The 19,575-nt window shown below is 55.0% G+C and overlaps 5 non-coding genes across 5 annotated transcripts; 2 read left to right on the top strand and 3 right to left on the bottom strand.

Moving 5' to 3' along the window:
• Positions 1-2,596: 2,596 nt before the first annotated feature.
• On the bottom strand, positions 2,597-2,669 carry TRNAK-CUU. The gene has a single exon. It is a non-coding gene; the product is annotated as a tRNA-Lys (tRNA).
• A 2,671-nt stretch (positions 2,670-5,340) lies between these two features.
• TRNAK-CUU lies at positions 5,341-5,413 on the bottom strand. Its single transcript has one exon. It is a non-coding gene; the product is annotated as a tRNA-Lys (tRNA).
• Positions 5,414-7,363: 1,950 nt separating this feature from the next.
• On the top strand, positions 7,364-7,445 carry TRNAS-UGA. The gene has a single exon. It is a non-coding gene; the product is annotated as a tRNA-Ser (tRNA).
• Positions 7,446-8,370: 925 nt separating this feature from the next.
• TRNAF-GAA lies at positions 8,371-8,443 on the bottom strand. Its single transcript has one exon. It is a non-coding gene; the product is annotated as a tRNA-Phe (tRNA).
• A 1,144-nt stretch (positions 8,444-9,587) lies between these two features.
• TRNAR-CCU lies at positions 9,588-9,660 on the top strand. The gene has a single exon. It is a non-coding gene; the product is annotated as a tRNA-Arg (tRNA).
• Positions 9,661-19,575: the final 9,915 nt, after the last annotated feature.

Genomic DNA, 19,575 nt, shown 5'->3' with positions numbered 1-19,575 from the left:
AACCAGACGGCCGCAGCATTAGATCTGCTGGCAGATCAGTCAACCCAAATGCGAAATGCTATCCTCCAACATCATATAGCCCTTGATTATTTACTGGCGGAGGAAGGCGGCCTCTGTGCTAAGCTTAATGAATCTAACTGCTGCCTGCAAATAGACGACAATGGGCAAACGGTTAAACAGTTGACTAAAGAAATGAGAAAACTCGCACACGTCCCAGTTCAAACCTGGGGTGGGTGGGATACAGACTGGTTCACATCTTGGTTACCACAAATGGGATGTCTCTGTAAGGGCTTTTTGCTTATTATAATTACCCTTGTAACCTTCGCTTGCTTCACCCCCTGCTTGGTTGCCATAGTCCGACGGCTGGCTACTCATGTTACGTATCAACAAATAATGACTTTGTACCGGCCTGAGGATCGACCAAAGGAAACGGAGGAGTGGGGTAGTTTAAGCTCTTAAAATGCTTTAAGGGGGGAAAGCTGTTAGAAAAATAAGCCAAATACAAGCCTGTGAGCAAGACTAGGCCCTTAGCATAAGTAGAATCAAGGCCTTAAAATGCAAGTAGAGAGAAAAAGCCTGTGTCAGCTATTATCAGTTTATGCTTGGTTTGTCCTAGTTCATGCTTATCAGTCAGGCCCACGCTTGGCGTAACATATGTGCAGCTGTCTTCTCATGCTTATGGCCAAAAGTAGTTCGCCTAATGGGTCACCTTCTCATGCGTGAAGCCAAAAGTAGTTAGTATGTTAGTATAGTAGGTCAAAGGAGATATCTTATGTCTTCCTTACAATGATAAATGTATCCGCACAGGTGCACCCTTATCATGATGGATGTATCCGTGACAGTTATGCATATCTTGTTCCTTTTTGATTGATATATGTATTCTATGTACTCCAATATTCCCTATAGATACATTTACAGGGTCCATAAGGTTAGCCAAATAACGTAAATAAGACGTCAACAAAGTTGTTTATTTCGGGGTATAAAGGTAAGCCCATCTGGCCATGTCAGGTGTGTCTCTTTCTCTGGCACTAGCCGAGAGGAACACCCGCTCAGCTGACCGATCAATAAAGGGTGTGGTACTCGTCTTCCTGTTCTTCCGTGCCTCCTTGGTGTAATTAGGTAAGCTCCGGGGGGAAACGAGCCCTTTTGGCTAACACCAGTATCCCACAATGCCCGCCGTGAACTCGCCTGCCCTGCATTCCTGCTACAGAGCCATGGGCCACCCCCCCACTGGGAAGTTCTGACAGCTGAGCCTGCTGCTCTGCTCCGGCAGCCAGGAGCAAATCACTGCCGTGGATGCTGCTCTCTCCCACATTGTGAACACAGAGCAGGGTGGCGGGAACTTCCTTACGGGGGGGGGGGGGGCACCGGCATCCGAACTGTGACACCCCCATGACACCCCTTCCCTCCAGGAGGCTCTTACCTTCTAAACAGGGACTCCTGTTTTCTAGTAAAATCAGGAAAAGGGAAGGAGAAAACTCGAAAGAGGTTCCTCCTGGCGCTCACGTACCTGAACCCGAATACTCTCTCAGTCCTCAAAGAGAGACCCGGAGAAGGAGACTTGCTGAAGCAAAGCCACAGGGGTCTCTGAGGTTTCCCTGGCCCCTCGCCCCTGTCCTGCCTGGCTGATGTCAGCATCTCTCTGTGAGGTCACCACCTCCCCACCACCTTTGACCAATAGTCTGAGGTCCTGCAAAAGGCCTTTGTGATGTCACTGCCACACCCCTCCCTTGCTGTGCTAATGTCCTGCCCCTGGCCAGGCACTTTGGAGGTTTGAGCTACTCCCTGTGGATCACCCCACTCGAGGAGCGTTCGTTCTAGGCAGCAAGCCGGCTAGACAGGAAAACATCAGACGCTGCTCCCAATGCTACACTCAGTTTTTCAGAAATTAGTCGACTTTATGGCCAGAAGAGACCACTAGAGCATCTTATTTGACCCCCTGCATATCACAGGCCTCCTGTATGACACCAGAGCTACTTTTGGGGCAAACACATTCCAGAAAGGCGTCTAGTCTTCATTAAATGATATCAAGAGATGGAGAATCCACCACTTTCCCTAGAAGACATTTTTCTCCAGCCCTCAGAACATTTGGTGGCTCTTTGCTATTGAACAAGCTCAACCTGTTTAGCTTATCAAAAGAAGATTGAAAGGTGACTTCATTGAAGTGTTGAAGGGCCTTAATGGAGAGAAAAGATTGGGTATGAAAGGGCTCTTTAATCGAGCAGAGAAAGGCATAACAAGACCCAGTGGCTGGAAGGTGAAAAGAGACAAATTCATATTACTACTAAGGCACAAATATTCAACAACGAGGATGATTCACGACAGGAACAAGCTGCCAAGGAAAGTGGTGGATTCTAATTCTAATTCCTTATGAATATTCTGTGTGTGTTTGTGTCTGCAGGGGAAGAACATGCTCTATGCCCAGAGGACTTTATTCCTCCAGCCTGCAAGGACAGAGGGGATGTCAAGGAGTTTCTCCTTCAATCCCCCCCACAGAAAGGCCCTTCTTAGGAAAGGCAAAATCCTATAGAGAAAGAGTAACACTGAACAAGACTCCAGAAAAGACAGATTTTTATAGTCACAGTGAGAAGTTTTTCACCTGACCAGGGACTTGAACCCTGGACCCTCAGATTAAGAGCCTGATGCTCTGGCAACTGAGCTAGCCAGGCTCACATAGGAAAAGTACAAGTTGGTGCAGAGGTGAAGCTAGTCAAGGAAAAGCCAGACGGCCACAATAGGGGAAACCTGCTGCCCTCTCTCTCTTCCCAACCCTGGCCTGGCTGGGTATTAGTGCTGGTTAAAAAGATGGGAAAATATCGGCATCTACCAGCCATTCATAGCTGTACAAGACTCAGGCACAATACAGAGGTGCCCATCTGTAAGTGCCAAATGGTTGGATTGGCTAATGCAGCCTGTAGACGTCCAGGGCACTCTGGGATATACAGCCAAGTGTCCATCACCGTCATTATTTCAAAGGGATAATGATAATGGTAGCAAGGTTCACAACTGACTCAGCAGTTGCATACAAAGGTGCATGTTTGGCAGTTACGTTGGCTCAGGTTGGCCACCCTGGTCTAGATGTAGAAGTTACAACATTTAAACTTGAAAGAGGGGCCAATTTCCCCATCATTTCCCACCTTTACATCCAAACACGATGAAGGTAGCAGATAGAGCCAGAGCAGGTTGTCTATGGGACCAAGTATATGCAGAGTATCCTCGACAGAGGTTTGTTCAACTTGTTCTTAAAAGCCTCCGAGGACAGAGACACCACAGACGCCCTTGGGAGCCGATTCCAGAGCTTAACTACACTCAGAGTCTGACATTGGTGACTTAGGAGGCTGAGAAAAACAACACTGGCTGTCAGGAAAAAACAGCCCTCCCTGGTGCGTTAAGCAGTAGGTTCCTGTGTTTTAAACAGCCATTGCCTGGGTTCAATTCCCCCTAAAAACCAGAAGTTTTTCAATGAAAATCTCCATTCGTTTTGCATTTGAAATGGAAAGGAAAAGAGGCCTTCTTGTCCTTATCAACAAGGCAAAGAATGGCTTTTTTCTCAGTAAATATTTTTAAAAGGCGCTGACTCGACCTGAAGATCTCATTTCATTTGTATTTACAATGGAATGATTCTCTGTAGGACAGACAGAAATTCTTCAGCTAGACTCGGATTCCACGGGAATACGAGAAGTGATAGTGTCTAACACCTGCCTTTTTTTGGACAACAGTGATGTCCAAGTTTTCCATGGACATTTCCTTTTCAGCACCTCAGGACCCATCCAACAATACAAGAAACTGAAATGCACAGAAAATTTCTCACCATAGGATTCACTGACCAGGCCGGGGGAAAAGTTTTGCCATTTGAAGATGTTTGAATTCCCTCCAACTTCTCTCCTACAAATGCTAAATAGTTGGTGGTGTAATGTTACAGGAGAGGTTGAAATTAGGCTATTTCGTCAGATAGAAAACAGTGATTGTGTCAGGAGTGGGATGTGAATGGAGCCTAGAGCAACAAATGACAGTGTTAGAGGGCTTATTCCTTCACCCTCTCACTTCCCTGGTCCTTCTCGCATGACCAGAGAGCAGCAATACCCGAAGTCCAAAGGCGCAAACAATTCAATGTTTATTGGGGTGAACGTCCAGCAAGCATGATTCCAGTTTCCTTCCTTAGTGTCCCCCTTCTCAGCTCTGACACCACAGAGCCTTGTCTGTGTCCCTGTTTCTGTTCCCATCCCCTGTTCCCATTTCCCCCTGTAGCAAAACAGGATCCCAATTCCCCCATCCCCAGTCCCTAGTCCCATTTCCCCCCTCCCCCCACCTTCCTGACTAACTGCAGACTATATAGTAAAACCTGAGCTCTGCTTAGCTATTCCTTAACCAATCATTTTACTGAAATGTAACTAACCAATCCTAACATATTGTAACATGGTTATTTAACCAATTATATTCCACCACCTTCATTGGTTTACACCCAACAAAATGAATTATACAGCAGACAGAAACAATCACAGAACCAGACAGAGACCATGCAAATAAACATACAAAACAATACATAAGGGAGGATTTCACAACTACATCTATACAGACATAAGGGTTTTCCAGCTGTGTCTATTGATAAGTGAGTTCTTGCCAGACAGGATGCTGCCAAACTAAGTTTCCCTTTCTCTGGAGGTGACAGGAATATCAGGGCAGGATTGTATTCCTAACAGCCCAATAGCACCTTATTTCAATGTGACTAGTTGGGAATGTGAGGATGTGACCATACACTTCCCAGCTTATGGCTGCCTTTGCTGCTTAGCCGAAGAACCAGGCCTCAGACTGTCACAGTGAGAGAAGGCCATTACACAGACAGACAGTGATTTTTTATTCTTTCTTTTATATCTTTATAACTAAGTGATAAAAATACACCTAAATTCTTAAAGTACAGGCCTTTGCAGACAGGCCCGAATCTCTGTATCCTAACAATCCTCGAGGTCAGGCAGCCTCTGGGTAAGGGGGTGGGGACTCAGATCCTTTCTACAGTCAATTCCACCAGGGTCGTGTATAAACCAGGGAAGTTTGCCACAATAGCCAGACCAGATGCCCCCTTTACACTTGCCCTCTGTTGTCATTGCTTCTCTCTCTCCCTTCCCCCCATCTCTGCTGCTCCCCCTCTGGGCTTTCTCAGCACCTGGCCCCACAGCACTTCCTGGCAGCCAGAGACTGCGCTATCTGCACCTGCAGATGTAGCCTCTCTCCTGATTGCTAAGGAAAGGAACCATTCCAGGAAATGGCCACAGCTTCTGGGAATCCCTGTGTGGCTGTGAACAGAACTTGGCTCCTGGCACACAAGGCAACTTAAAAGCTGAGCATCCAGACAGGGGCTTGAACTCTGGACCCTCAGATTAAGAGCCTGATGCTCTACCCACTGAGCTACCTGGGCTTGCTAGGAAACATCTTCACCATTCACCACAAGAGTGATTATCCCAGTGTGCAGACAAGAGTGAGCAGGCAGGCAAAAGAGAGGCAAAAAAAGTCCCAGGAACCCCTCCTCTTTTTCTGCACAGCCACTGCCTGTCAGCAGGATTCCTCCTCAGGGAGACTAAATCTCTGTACCTAGACAGCCGGTCCATCCGCTGCACCTCAATCCCCCATGCCCGAGCCTCCCTGGCAAAGCCCTGCACCTGCCCCCATACAATTAAGTCTCACGTGTCGCTGGGAACTTAACTTCTTGTGCCCAGAGCGTCTCGGCCCCCTCAGCAGATGAGCTGAGAAACACAGTGTCCGGCTTTTCCAAAGAAGTGTTTAGACCCCCTCATCATGTGGCCTAAAGGATAAGGCATCTCCCTGTGGATCGGATGATTCAGGATTTGAGTCCCCTCATGGTTGTGCTCACTTTGTCCTGAAAGTCCTGCTCCCTTCAGGGCTGGAACCTCTTCTTGGTCACTCAGGCCAATGCTCTGGCTTCAGCTAGAGCCCCGGGAAGGAGTTGGGGGTCGGGCGTCACAAAGTCTGGGACCTGAGTCCCAGGTGCTTCCAGTCTCGCCTTTGCCCTTCCTGACTTGCCAAAGAAAATGGGCGGCTCCACTTCCAAAGTGAGCACCTGGAGTGGGAACGGTAAGAGGCCCCACCAGGGCTGGCCCTGCTTTCCTACCTTCTTCTGATGTTGGCCACAGAGCATCAGCAGCCGCCCCGCATGCTGGCCTGTGGGTGGCCTTCAGTGGGGTTCAGCACAGCAGGGAGCAGGCTGGCCCTGTGGCTGTCTGCTGGCCACACATAGGCATGGTCCTCTCCTCCTCTTGCCCTGACCTCCGCTGCTTTTAAGCCTTCCCTTGGAGCTGTCAGCACCAGCCGCCTCTGCTCTAGGTGCCGGGCTTCCGCCTGCCCAGCCCTGCTTCCTTCAAGCACAGTGGCAAGTGCCAGACTTGTGGGCACCAGGTGAAGCCGTGAGAATCCCAACCCTCAGATGTCAGTTCTAGAGCCCTGACCCATCCAGCAGGAGGGGAAAAAACTGCTCTTGCAGAGCTCGAGACAGGGAAGTGGAGCAGCATGAGCTCCAGGGCTTTACCACAAGGTCCTACTGAGATTTGACCTCAGATTGCAGGATTCAGAGTCCTGAGTGCTGCCCATTACACCATGGGACCAGCTCATGCTGCCTTCTCTGGCCATCAGTGACCCCCACGGGGCCGGCTTGTGTAAGGGACTGTTGGCCCCTTACTAAAACTTAGTGGGGGTTTTGATTGGCTAGTTCCCAGTCCCAGTAGAAGGGGGAAGGGCCAATGGGAAATCAGGACCCTGAGACTGACAGTCCCCAGGGGCAATGGGGAGAGGCCAAAGCTCCAAGTTAGCCGCACTGACAGGCCAGGCAGTGTAATGAGGGAGTCACCAGGCCAGGGGGTCCCAGCCTCCATGGGAGCTGGAACTGCCTGGGCCAGAGTGGGGCAGAGCTAAGGAGAGAGCAGGAGCCCGAGAAGAGCCAGGGAGCAGAGCTGGGCAGGTGTAGTGCCAGAAACTGCTCCCTGTAGGACTTTGCTACCAGCAGCAGTTACTGAGACCTGAGGTTGTTCTTATTTGCTGACTTGTCCTAATTGGCTCAAACTTGACAGTGGTTTCTCTAGCAAAGGTCAGTCCCTGGCCCCTTGGTCCAGACATCCTCATTCACATCAGGCTTCAAGTTGAGAATCATTTCCCATTCCCGCTCTGTGGGAGGGGAGACTTTTAAACGCGCTCTCTGTGCGACTGCACATGGCTAAGCAAAGAGAACAAACCCATATCCCGCCTGTGCTTTGGGAGCCAGGTTTGTGGTGGGAATTCTGTAGTTCAGATGAATTCACGCCTGGGAATTGCGATTCTTTACCAGTTTCTCTGGCATTGGGGCAATTTTGTGTGCACAGCTGTGATGGCCGAGTGGTTACGGTGTTGGAGTTGAAATCCAATAGGGTTCCCCTGCACAGGTTTGAATCCTGCTCACAACGAGGCCTGTGTTTTAGCCAGTCCCTCACCCGGGCAACACCTCTGTACAACCCCCTGAGACACTCTCAATTCTCTCCCCACCCCAAGGAAATCCTGTTCTGCTCCTTTCCTAGAGATCCCTGGGACACCCCCTCACACTGTGTCCCTGAGGGGTCAGGCAAACTCTCAGCACCTGAAGCCTCTGCCACTCACCTAGTACCCCATAGATCAGCCATGTCGACGTGCTCTCCTTCACGTAAATCTGGTCAGTGCGACTCCTGGCCTGTCCCTGCAGGAAGGTGTACCCCCTCTGTGGCTGCTGTGAGCTCGGGTCAGAGGAATAGGAGGCTACCGCCCACCCCCCACTGGTACCATTACGGAGAAACACGTCCTCTAAGCCGACCTCGCTACGAGACTTGCGCCAGATAGTGCTCATTGTAAAAACGTTTCCTCTCACGGTCGAGAAAACGGGACCAGTGGTTCTCAGGCCAGCTGACACAATTAAAATCCCCCCCAACACCAAGTGGTCCAGAGGAAGGGAGCCAGTTCCCACCATAGATCTTTCCTTTCACACCTTAACATCAAGTGCCTCCTCTTGGGCCTCTGAATCCCTGCCACATTCCACATGCCAGATGCCCCTTCTCCAGCACTGTCGTCACTCAGCCTTGCAGAGGAGCTTTCCTCCCAAGTCCCTGCCCCCTCTGGCACCATCTCCAAGGGCCGTCCTGCCTCACTCTGTTCCTGCCATTTTGGGTGGACAAATAAGTCATGTGGGAAAGACAGCTCCCATCTCTCATTGTTATAGGTCAGGTGGGCCAAGTAGGGGGAGAAGCCCATGCTCTCTGTTATCCTGCTGGGGAGCTCAAAATCAGGTACTTGCCTCAGATAAAGGTGCTGCTGCCCTCCCAGAGAACAAGCCACCCCTGCCCAAGGAAGGATCAAAGGGCCTGCCAAAGCCTGGGATTGAACCAGGGACCTTTAGATTTTCAGTCTAACGCTCTCCCAACTGAGCTACTTTGGCAGCTGTATACCACTATTTTGGCCTGTTGCTTCTCTGCCCGGGAGGTTTTTGCAGCAGTTGCACACAAAAAGGACGTCATTGTGAGCGGCCCATGAAGACAAGACTCGCTTTTGCCTGCCTTGCTCAGCTTGACTTGCTGCCTCACCCCGTTCCTGCCCTAGTGCCCGGGTTGACCTGGTGGTGGAAGGGGACTGGGGGCCAGTGGCGCGGGGAGGAGGTTGAGCTGGACCCTGAGCTAGACTAGACCCTGGCGGTGAGAGTCTGGCCACCACTTGCTGCCTCACCCCGTTGTCCTGGCTTCCCGCACTGGGCGTCGTTTCGGGAGGGAAGTGGGGCTTCTGCCTCCCCTCCCCGATTTTCACCCCGCAGAGGAGTGCGAACAGGAAAACGAACGGCTGCTCCACACCCCCACCGGAGGAACCCGGCACCCTTAGCTGCTCCCCCTGCTCCCCCCCAGCTGTGCTACTGAGTGGAAGCGTCCTGTGCCCAGGACACAGAGGTCGATTCATCAAAATCCTCTTCTGCCAGCACCGGGCCTCCTTCTTCTTACACTGGGCCTGCAAGCGAGGGGGTGGCTGGCACAGCGCCAAGAGTCTAACCTGTGAGGCAGGAGGCGGCTGATGACCGCAGCCTGCTGGGGAGCTCCCAGAAGTTATTAAGGGACAGAGACTCCTCAATGCCCTTAGTAACAAGGGTTTGGGGTCACCGAGGCCAGTAAGGGGGTCACTATGTCGGCCCTATAACCCTGGGTGTCAGGTCACTGTGCAGCTTTGATCTAGAGCTCGGATCCCAACAACCGACCAGCAGCCCACAGCCTCCCCCTGGGTCTGCCTCACCTGGTTCCTCCTTACAGGCCGACCTTACCCCCCTTCCAGCCCCAGATTCGCCCCCTAATCATCCTACTGCCGCTCAGAGCCACAGCCGTGGAGGTGCTGAAGGAAGGAGGGGTGACTCTAGGGTGGGATTCTTCTCTAAAGATGGCTGGCAGAAAGGTGGTGCTCAGCTCTATCAGCAACCTGCCCACCTGCCTCGCTGCCAGGGGATGCAGACGTTTCTGTAAGGCCATTATTTGGCTTCTGAGTGAATGTGAGGAATGTGCAATCCTGAGAGGGAATTTCTATCCCTCATTCTACTGCTCTTTTGGGCCCCAGTGGCCTAATGGACAAGGCAATGGCTTCCTAAGCCAGAGATTGTAGGTTCAAGTCCCATCTGGGGTAAAAAATTCCTTTCTTCTTGTATATTGCAAAGAAACATGGTGTTATTTTCACCAAGGAAGCTTGGAGACATTTGAACACAAAGTACTGGATCTTGGGAACAATCCCCCAGAAACGGCAACTTCCACTTGACAAATGCTTTCTAGACCCATCAGTAGCAAACACTTAATACTAGTGTTTGTCTGAGAATAGCATGAAGGGGAGTGTTTACTCCGACACCTCAATTAGAGAAACAGACAGAAAAAGCAAGACTGTTCTGAAAGAGAATGGATCTGTCTGGAGACAAATCAGACCCTGAGAATGAGCAACAGTGTGAAAAGAACAACTTCAAATGTGTGTTAGGTGTTAGTTAGGTTGGTCTGACAAATTTCAAGAAAATACCAATGCTCATAGACTGATGCAGACACTGGCTGTTTCTAATCTTTTACTGAGAGTTCATTGAGAAATATTTTCCTTAACTATGTTATGGAATATTGGGTGGGCTATGAAGGCACCATTCCTCCTGCTTTCGCCCTTGGAGACAACACGGCTACATGGCGTGTGGCCAGTGCTCACCTTCCAGTCAACTGCTAGAGAAGACAACACAGACAGGGACGGCAGCAGGGCAGACTGGAGCTCCATGGAGATGGTGGGACCAGGTCTCACCAACGGGAGGTGGCCACCCCAGCATGCACCAGGCTGAGCCAGCAAGTGCGGCGTGTGCTCCACGGTGCCCCTACTCCCTGCATGTGGTGGTGGAGGGCAGTTACTGAGTTCGGTTGGTCTGGCAAATTTAGGGCTTGGCTACACTTGCAGATGTAGAGCGCTGGGAGTTAAACCACAGCAGGGAAACCGCTGCCGTGTGTTCACACTGACAGCTGCAAGCGCACTGGAGTGGCCACATTAGCAGCTCTGGCAATGCCACAGAGAGCAGTGCACTGTGGTAACTATCCCAGTGTGCAAGTGGCTGCAAAGTGCTTTTCAAATGGGGGACGGAGGTGGAGTGTGACAGGGAGTGTGTTGTGTGTACATGGGGGGAGCGACGGTGTGTTTGGGGGTCTGAGAGTGTGTCAGCATGCTGTCTTGTGTGTTTGGACAGCAGCAGACCCCACCCTACCCCATACACACTCACAACAGCAGCAGCATTCCACACTGATGGTTGCTTTGTCCCAGAGCAGATAAGCAGCCGGCTGTCAGAAACGGAGCTTTGAAAGGGGATATCCGCATGCCTGCAGCCGATTTCAGAACAATGACCAGAGTGGGCACTTGACTTCAGGGGATTATGGCATGTTTCCTGAGGCCAATCATAGTGCAGTGATGCAACACGTCATCCACCCTGACCCCCGGGCATTTCAGCCAAGGCACAGTGAGCTTTATGCATCTCATGGAGGTGGATTACCAGGAGAGCTCCAGAGCCCAGGTGCTCCATGTGCCTTGTGAGTGTGGACACCTCAGGAGTTAGGGCACCCGGGGCTGCTTTAATGAGCTCTAACTTCCGATGTAGCCAAGCCCCTAGACCAGGGGAAGGCAATCTATGGCACACGTGCCGAAGGTGGCATGTGAGCTGATTTTCAGTGGCACTCACACTGCCCAGGTCCTGTCGACCAGTCTGGGGGACTCTGCATTTTACTTTAATTTTAAATTAAGCTTCTTAAACATTTTAAAAACCTTATTTACTTTACATACAACAATAGTTTAGTTATATATTAGAGACTTATAGAAAGAGACCTTCTAAAAATGTTAAAATGTATGACTGGCACGCAAAACCTTAGATTAGAGTGAATAAATGAAGACTCGGCACCCCATTTCTGAAAGGTTGCCGACTCCTGCCCTAGACTATATCACTTGTGTGACTTACTTGTGCTATTGTAATAAATACAATAGACGTGCAATGGTCAGAAATCACACCAGCATAGAAATATATTGAAGGGAAACCCTAAGGAAATTAAGAGTTTAAATTATCCTCCACATGTTCTGCATCCCACTAAAATGAATCCAACCCACAGGTCGCATGGGCAGAAGTATCAGTGTCAGGATGCTACATTGTTAGCACAGTAAATGAAGCTGCAAAATAAATGATGTTTAAATGACCTCACTCTATTGTTTACAATCCTGTGTTAAGAGGTAACAGTCCCTTACACAAGCCAGTCCTGTGAGGGTCACTGATGTGCAGAGAAGGCAGCACAAGCTGGTCCCATGGTGTAACGAGCAGCACTCAGGACTCTGAATCCTGCCATCTGAGGGCTTGGCTACACTTACAAATTTGCAGCGCTGCAGCAGGGTGTGAAAACACACCCTCTCCAGCGCTGCAAATTGCGGCGCTGCAAAGCGCCAGTGTGGTCAATGCCCCAGCGCTGGGAGCGCGGCTCCCAGCGCTGTCCGTTATTCCCCACAGGGAGGTGGAGTACGGACAGCGCTGGGAGAGCTTTCTCCCAGCGCTGGTGCTTTGACTACACTTAGCGCTTCAAAGCGCTGCCGCGGCAGCGCTTTGAAGCGCTGCGTGTAGCCACAGCCCTAGTTCAAATCTCAGTGGGACCTTGTGGTAAAGCGCTGGAGCTCACAGTGCTCAACTTCCCTGTCTCCAGCTGTGCAAGACTAAGTCTTTTCCCCTCCTGCTGGGTGACTCACACCCACTGGAGTCAGGCCTCTGGGTGGGATGACTGCAGTGGGTCAGGGCTCTAGAACTGGCTACTGACACCTGAGGGTTGGGATTCTCACTGCTTCACCTGATGCCCACAAGTTTGGCAGTTGCCACTGCGCTGTTCCTCTTGCTCACCTGGCGCTTGAAGAAAGCAGGGCCAGGGCCAGGCTTCATAGTCAGGAGGGAGGCAGAGTCCCAGGCTGGAGCCCAGCACCTCTCCTCCTCTGGGCACCTGGAGCAGAGGTGGCTGGTGCTGACAGCTCCAAGGGAAGGCTTAAAAGCCACAGAGCAACCAAGGGTAGGGCAAGAGGAGGGGAGAACCATGCCTATGCATGGCCAGCAGACAGCCACAGAGACACCCAGCCAGCCTGCTCCCTGCTCCCTGATGTGTCAAACACCCACTGAAGGCCAACAGCCACCCAGAATGTGGGGCAGCTGCTGTCACTCTGTGGCCAGCATCAAAAGACAGTAGGAAAGCAGGGCCAGCCCCCATGGTGGGGCCTCTGACTGGTCGCACTCATGGTGCTCACTTTTGCAGTGGGGCAGGAGATTTTACCCCAAGAGGCTTTTCCCCAGCTGGTGAGAAGCAGAGAAACACCCAGGCTCCCAAGGTGCTATGTAGCAAGTACCCTCCAGCACAGGGACAGGCGCACACTTGGAAGAGGGAAACTGCTCCATACGCTAGCCCGGGCAGCCGCCCATTTTCTTTGGCAAGTCAGGAAGGGCAAAGGCGAGACTGGAAGCACCTGGGGCTCATGCCCCAGCCTTTGTGACACCCATCCCCCAACTCCTTCCCGGGGCTCTAGCCGAAGCCAGAGCATTGGCCTGAGCCGCCAAGAAGAGGTTCCAGCCCTGAAGGGAGCAGGACTTTCAGCACAACAGTAAAACTGCACAAGCACAACCACGAAGGGACTCAAGCCCTCAAACACCTGCTCCAAAGTCAGATGCCTTATCCATTAGGCCACCTGGTCACACAAAGAAAATTTCTCCAAGTACTTCTTTAGAGAAGATGGACACTGCATTTCTCAGACTCAGGTCATCTACTGAGGGGGGCTGAGACTGTCTGGGCACAAGAAGTTGAGTTCCCAGCGAGATGTGAGACTTGATTCTCTGGAGCCATGGTACCTGCTGTTATTTAAAGCATCCTGTCTGCCCACACCTGACTGTCTGCCAACCCCCACAGGGGCCTGACAAGTGTTGTTCGTGTTTGGATTCTGTAAAGCAGAGGAGCAGGTGAAGTTTTGCTCCCAAGGTGTGTGAGTGATTCTTTGGACAGATCTATGCTATAAAATTAGGTCAGTGTAACTACATTACTAGGGGTGTAAAAAATTTACACTCCCCCAAGCAATGCAGTTCTATCAACCCAGCCCTGGTGCAGATAGTGCTGTGTCAACAGGAGGGCTTCTCCCATCAACAGAGCTTGGGGAGGGGCTTGGTTAGCGAAGACCCAGAGAACAGGTGGCCCATGACTCTTGCATGTGGGGAGGCTGGGCATGAGCTCTGGAAGCTCCCTAAGAGCTAATCCGCCTCTTGCTCGCTCCTCTCCTCCCCGGAGGCCTCCTTGCCTGCTGCTCGTGCCTCTACCCCTCTGCCCCAAGGTCTGCCCACCACCCACACCTCTCTGCCCCACCCCGAGACCTGCCCTGCCCACCACCCCCACCTCTCTGCCCCTCCCCTGAGACCTGCCCTGCCCACCACCCACACCTCTCTGCCCCTCCCCTGAGACCTGCCCTGCCCACCACCCACACCTCTCTGCCCCCTCCCCTGAGACCTGCCCTGCCCACCACCCACACCTCTCTGCCCATCCCCGAGACCTGCCCTGCCCACCACCCACACCTCTCTGCCCCCCCCCAGAGACCCGCCCTGCCCACCACCCACACCTCTCTGCCCCTCCCCTGAGACCCGCCCTGCCCACCACCCACACCTCTGCCCCAGCCCTGAGACCTGCCCTGCCCACCACCCACTCCTCTCTGCCCCTCCCCTGAGACCTGCCCTGCCCACCACCCACACCTCTCTGCCCCAGCCCTGAGACCCGCCCTGCCCACCACCCCCACCTCTCTGCCCCTCCCCTGAGACCCGCCCTGCCCACCACCCCCACCTCTCTGCCCCTCCCCTGAGACCTGCTCTGCCCACCAGCACTCCTCTCTGCCCTGTCCCTGAGACCTGCCCTGCCCACCACCCACACCTCTCTGCCCCTCCCCTGAGACCTGCCCTGCCCACCACCCCCACCTCTCTGCCCCTCCCCTGAGACCTGCCCTGCCCACCACCCCCACCTCTCTGCCCCTCCCCTGAGACCTGCCCTGCCCACCACCCCCACCTCTCTGCCCCTCCCCTGAGACCCGCCCTGCCCATCGCCCCCACCTCTCTGCCCCCTACCCTGAGACTCACCCTGCCCACCACCCACACCTCTCTGCCCCTCCCCTGAGACTCACCCTGCCCACCTCCCCCACCTCTCTGCCCCTCCCCTGAGACCTGCCCTGCCCACCGCCCCCACCTCTCTGCCCCTCCCCTGAGACCTGCCTTGCCCACCACCCCCACCTCTCTGCCCCTCCCCTGAGACCTGCCCTGCCCACCCCCCCACCTCTCTGCCCCCTCCCCTGAGACCTGCCCTGCCCACCCCCCACACCTCTCTGCCCCTCCCCTGAGACCTGCCCTGCCCATCGCCCCCACCTCTCTGCCCCCTCCCCTGAGACCTGCCCTGCCCACCACCCACACCTCTCTGCCCCTCCCCTGAGACCCGCCCTGCCCACCACCCCCACCTCTCTGCCTCTCCCCTGAGACCTGCCTTGCCCACCGCCCCCACCTCTCTGCCCCTCCCCCGAGACCCGCCCTGCCCATCGCCCACCCCTCTCTGCCCCTGCCCTGAGACCGGCCCTGCCCACCACCCCCACCTCTCTGCCCCTCCCCTGAGACCTGCCCTGCCCACCTCCCCCCCCTCTCTGCCCCTCCCCTGAGACCTGCCCTGCCCACCTACCCCACCTCTCTGCCCCTCCCCTGAGACCCGCCCTGCCCACCACCCACACCTCTCTGCCCCCTCCCCTGAGACCTGCCCTGCCCACCGCCCCCACCTCTCTGCCCCTCCACTGAGACCCGCCCTGCCCACCCCCCCCACCTCTCTGCCCCTGCCCTGAGACCCGCCCTGCCCACCACCCCCACCTCTCTGCCCCTGCCCTGAGACCTGCTCTGCCCACCACCCCCACCTCTCTGCCCCCTCCCCCGAGACCTGCCCTGCCCACCACCCACACCTCTCTGCCCCTCCCCTGAGACCCGTCCTGCCCACCACCCCCACCTCTCTGCCCCCTCCCCTGAGACCTGCCCTGCCCACCACCCCCACCTCTCTGCCCCTCCCCTGAGACCTGCCCTGCCCACCACCCACACCTCTCTGCCCCTCCCCTGAGACCCGCCCTGCCCACCACCCCCACCTCTCTGCCCCTGCCCTGAGTCCCTCCCTGCCCATCGCCCCCACCTCTCTGCCCCTCCCCTGAGACCCGCCCTGCCCACCGCCCCCACCTCTCTGCCCCTCCCCTGAGACCCACCCTGCCCATCGCCCCCACCTCTCTGCCCCTCCCCTGAGACCCGCCCTGCCCATCGCCCCCACCTCTCTGCCCCTCCCCTGAGACCTGCCCTGCCCACCGCCCGCACCTCTCTGCCCCTCCCCTGAGACCCGCCCTGCCCACCGCCCCCTCATCTCTGCCCCTCCCCTGAGACCCCCCCTCCCCCCTGCCCCCACCTCTCTGCCCCTCCCCTGAGACCCGCCCTGCCCACCGCCCCCACCTCTCTGCCCCAGCCCTGAGACCTGCTCTGCCCACCGCCCCCACCTCTCTGCCCCTCCCCTGAGACCCGCCCTGCCCACCTCCCACACCTCTCTGCCCCTCCCCTGAGACCTGCCCTGCCCACCGCCCCCACCTCTCTGCCCCAGCCCTGAGACCTGCTCTGCCCACCGCCCCCACCTCTCTGCCCCTCCCCTGAGACCCGCCCTGCCCACCACCCACACCTCTCTGCCCCTCCCCTGAGACCTGCTCTGCCCACCGCCCCCACCTCTCTGCCCCTCCCCTGAGACCCGCCCTGCCCACCCCCCACACCTCTCTGCCCCTCCCCTGAGACCTGCTCTGCCCACCACCCCCACCTCTCTGCCCCTCCCCTGAGACCTGCCCTGCCCACCACCCCCACCTCTCTGCCCCTCCCCTGAGACCTGCCTTGCCCACCACCCACACCTCTCTGCCCCTCCCCTGAGACCCGCCCTGCCCACCACCCACACCTCTCTGCCCCTCCCCTGAGACCCGCCCTGCCCACCACCCCCACCTCTCTGCCCCTCCCCTGAGACCTGCCTTGCCCACCACCCACACCTCTCTGCCCCTCCCCTGAGACCTGCCCTGCCCACCACCCCCACCTCTCTGCCCCTCCCCTGAGACCTGCCTTGCCCACCACCCCCACCTCTCTGCCCCTCCCCTGAGACCTGCCTTGCCCACCACCCCCACCTCTCTGCCCCTCCCCTGAGACCTGCCCTGCCCACCACCCACACCTCTCTGCCCCTCCCCTGAGACCCGCCCTGCCCACCGCCCCCACCTCTCTGCCCCTCCCCTGAGACCTGCTCTGCCCACCACCCCCCCATCTCTGCCACTGCCCTGAGACCCGCCCTGCCCACCACCCACACCTCTCTGCCCCTCCCCTGAGACCCGCCCTGCCCACCACCCACACCTCTCTGCCCCTGCCCTGAGACCCGCCCTGCCCACCGCTCACACCTCTCTGCCCCTGCCCTGAGACCTGCCTTGCCCACCACCCACACCTCTCTGCCCCTCCCCTGCCCAGCCCAGCCCACCGCTTGCACCTCTCTGCTCCCCCCCTGAGACCCGCTGTGCCCACCTCTTTCTTCATGCTGCATTGTTATTCCATGACACATCAGGGATGGAATAAAAAGTTGAGTTTACTCCAGGGTGAGGAAAGAAAGGAGCCACCAACCCCCTGGCAAAGCTCAGTGCCCCAGAGAAAACCTGCCCCCTGCTATCGCAATCACTGATGTGCTGGGGATATGGCGGGAAAGAGACTGTCTGAATTAAGGCAGGATTAATCAAGACAGGAAAGGGTCAACAATCCTCAGCAACGTCATTAACCACAAACATATTCTCATCATACTCCAGCCAGAAGGGAAATGGGCAGGAATTCTTGCTGTTCAGCCATGGACACACACACAGCAGTGAGTGTGGTGTGGAAGCTGGTCTGGTTAAACAATTGGAAATGATCACTCAGTGAGATCAGAACTAGAGTGTAGTGAGAAAACTGCATAAAGCAAGTAGTTGTGGCTGAGTGATTAAGGTGATAGACTAGAAATCCAGGTGGCTCCCTGCTCAGGGTTGAGTCCTGTCAACTATGGAGGAACTTGTGGTTCTTTAAATTTAACAATTTAGTTTCAGTGGCTGAGCATCCTTGGTGTCAACAGGAGCTAGGTCTTGCCTCACTCTCAGGCTGTGTCTACACAACAGAGTTATGCGGCTTTACTTACAGCATTTTAATTAAACTGCTGTTGCGTATCCACACTATGCGGCTTGTGTCACCAGAGCACATCCACGCTAGCAACTCTTGGATCGCACAGAGAGCAGTGCATTGTGGGTAGCCATCCCACTGTGCAGCTGGCTGCAGGGTGCTTTGGGAGGGGTTTGCAATGTCTCATCGGCTGGTACAGCATCACATCCTACTACATTGACAGCTGCTTTTCACCTGAAGTGTGTGTGGCGGGGCAGAGACTGTGTGTGTGGGGGGAGAGGGAGTGTGTGTGTTAGAGAAGAGTGAGCGTGTCGGCGCTGTCTCTACGTTCAGACAGCTGCTGGAAGCAACCAGTCCTGAGGCAGGGGGAGGGGGACAGCACCGATATCAGCCCCCGCTTCCCTCACTGGCTCGACACAGCACAGCAGTCTCTGTCACACACACACATGCTGCTACCTGCCTGGCTCGGTGGCAGGGGTGCTGGCTCACGGGTGTTTAGAGAGCCATGGCCCCACCACTTTTTACAAGCCGTAAGGATGAATGACAGAAGGGTGGACAGAGTGGAGTCTTGGGGGGAAGAGGGGTTCTGTGGGGGTGGCCTTGGGGGAGGGGTAGGATGAGGCGTCAGGGAGAAGGGGTGGAGTGAGGGTGGGGCCTTAGGGAAGGGGTGTCATGGTGGCACCACAGTTCGGATGCCAGTGGCCCCCCTCCCCCCCACTGTAAGGAAGCTTCCGCCACCTGCTCTGTGTTCGCAGTGCGGGAGAGAGCAGCATCCACGGCAGTGATTTGCAGCAGGCTCAGCTGTCAGAACTTCCCGGAGCGATGAAAGGGGAGAGGCCGATGTCTCTGTAGCAGGAATGCAGGGCAGGCGAGTTCACGGCGGGCATTGTGGGATACTGGAGGAGGCCAGTTATGGTGATATAATGAACAGCAGCGTCTACACTGACACTCTGTCACTTTAAGTTTGCTGCAAAAAGCTCTAGGCTTCTCGTCGAGGTGATTTTATTTTGTCACCAAAACAGAGCAGTTTTGTCGCCAGACGTGGCATTGCAGTGTGTGCACCAGCCACAAGCTGCCGACCGAGGGAGCGTTGTGTGTTTTTCACACACCTGAGCAATATAATTCTGCTGAAATAACTTTGTAGTGCAGACCTGGACAAAGATTCACACACACACACACACACACAGCTTGCAAGGAAAACCTCACCTGCTCCTCTGCTTTGAAGAATCCAAACACAAGCAAAGCTTGTCAGGCCCCGGTGGGGATGGCAGGGAGTCAGGTTTGGGCAGACATGACACCTTAATCATAGGCAGGCACCAGGGCCGGCTTTAGGAAGTGCGGGGCCCAATTCGAACATTTTTGGCGGGGCCCTGGCAGGGATGACTAAAAAAAAAAAGCCTTTCATTTCTTCCTTCTATTATTTACTTTCCATAACTATATAAATAATAAAATTATATATTATGTACATTGATTCATATATGCTGTTGATTGGTTATTAATGACGGCCGTTTCACATGTGTGGGTCACCGCCAATCCCTGGGGGTGTGCACATGTGTGGGTCCCAGCTGCTCCCTGCCCTCCCTCATTGAAGCAGGTGTGCAGGGTTACTGCCCTGGGAACTGCAGGGCAGCAGTGGACATGGGGCTGGTTGGAGGCAGGGCAGGGGCTGACTGGAGGTAGGGTCTGGCTGTAGGCAAGGCAAGGAGTGTGGGGCTGGCTGGAGACGGGGATGTGGGGTGGGCTGGCTGGCTTCAGGCAGGGCCGCAGGGGAGTGCAGCAGGGGTTGTCAGGGCTGGAGACAGAGGATTGTGGGACTG

The sequence above is a fragment of the Mauremys mutica genome, unplaced genomic scaffold (genome assembly GCF_020497125.1).
Source record: "Mauremys mutica isolate MM-2020 ecotype Southern unplaced genomic scaffold, ASM2049712v1 Super-Scaffold_100120, whole genome shotgun sequence".
Lineage (NCBI taxonomy): Eukaryota > Metazoa > Chordata > Testudines > Geoemydidae > Mauremys > Mauremys mutica.
This window is presented reverse-complemented; position numbering and strand designations above follow the sequence as displayed.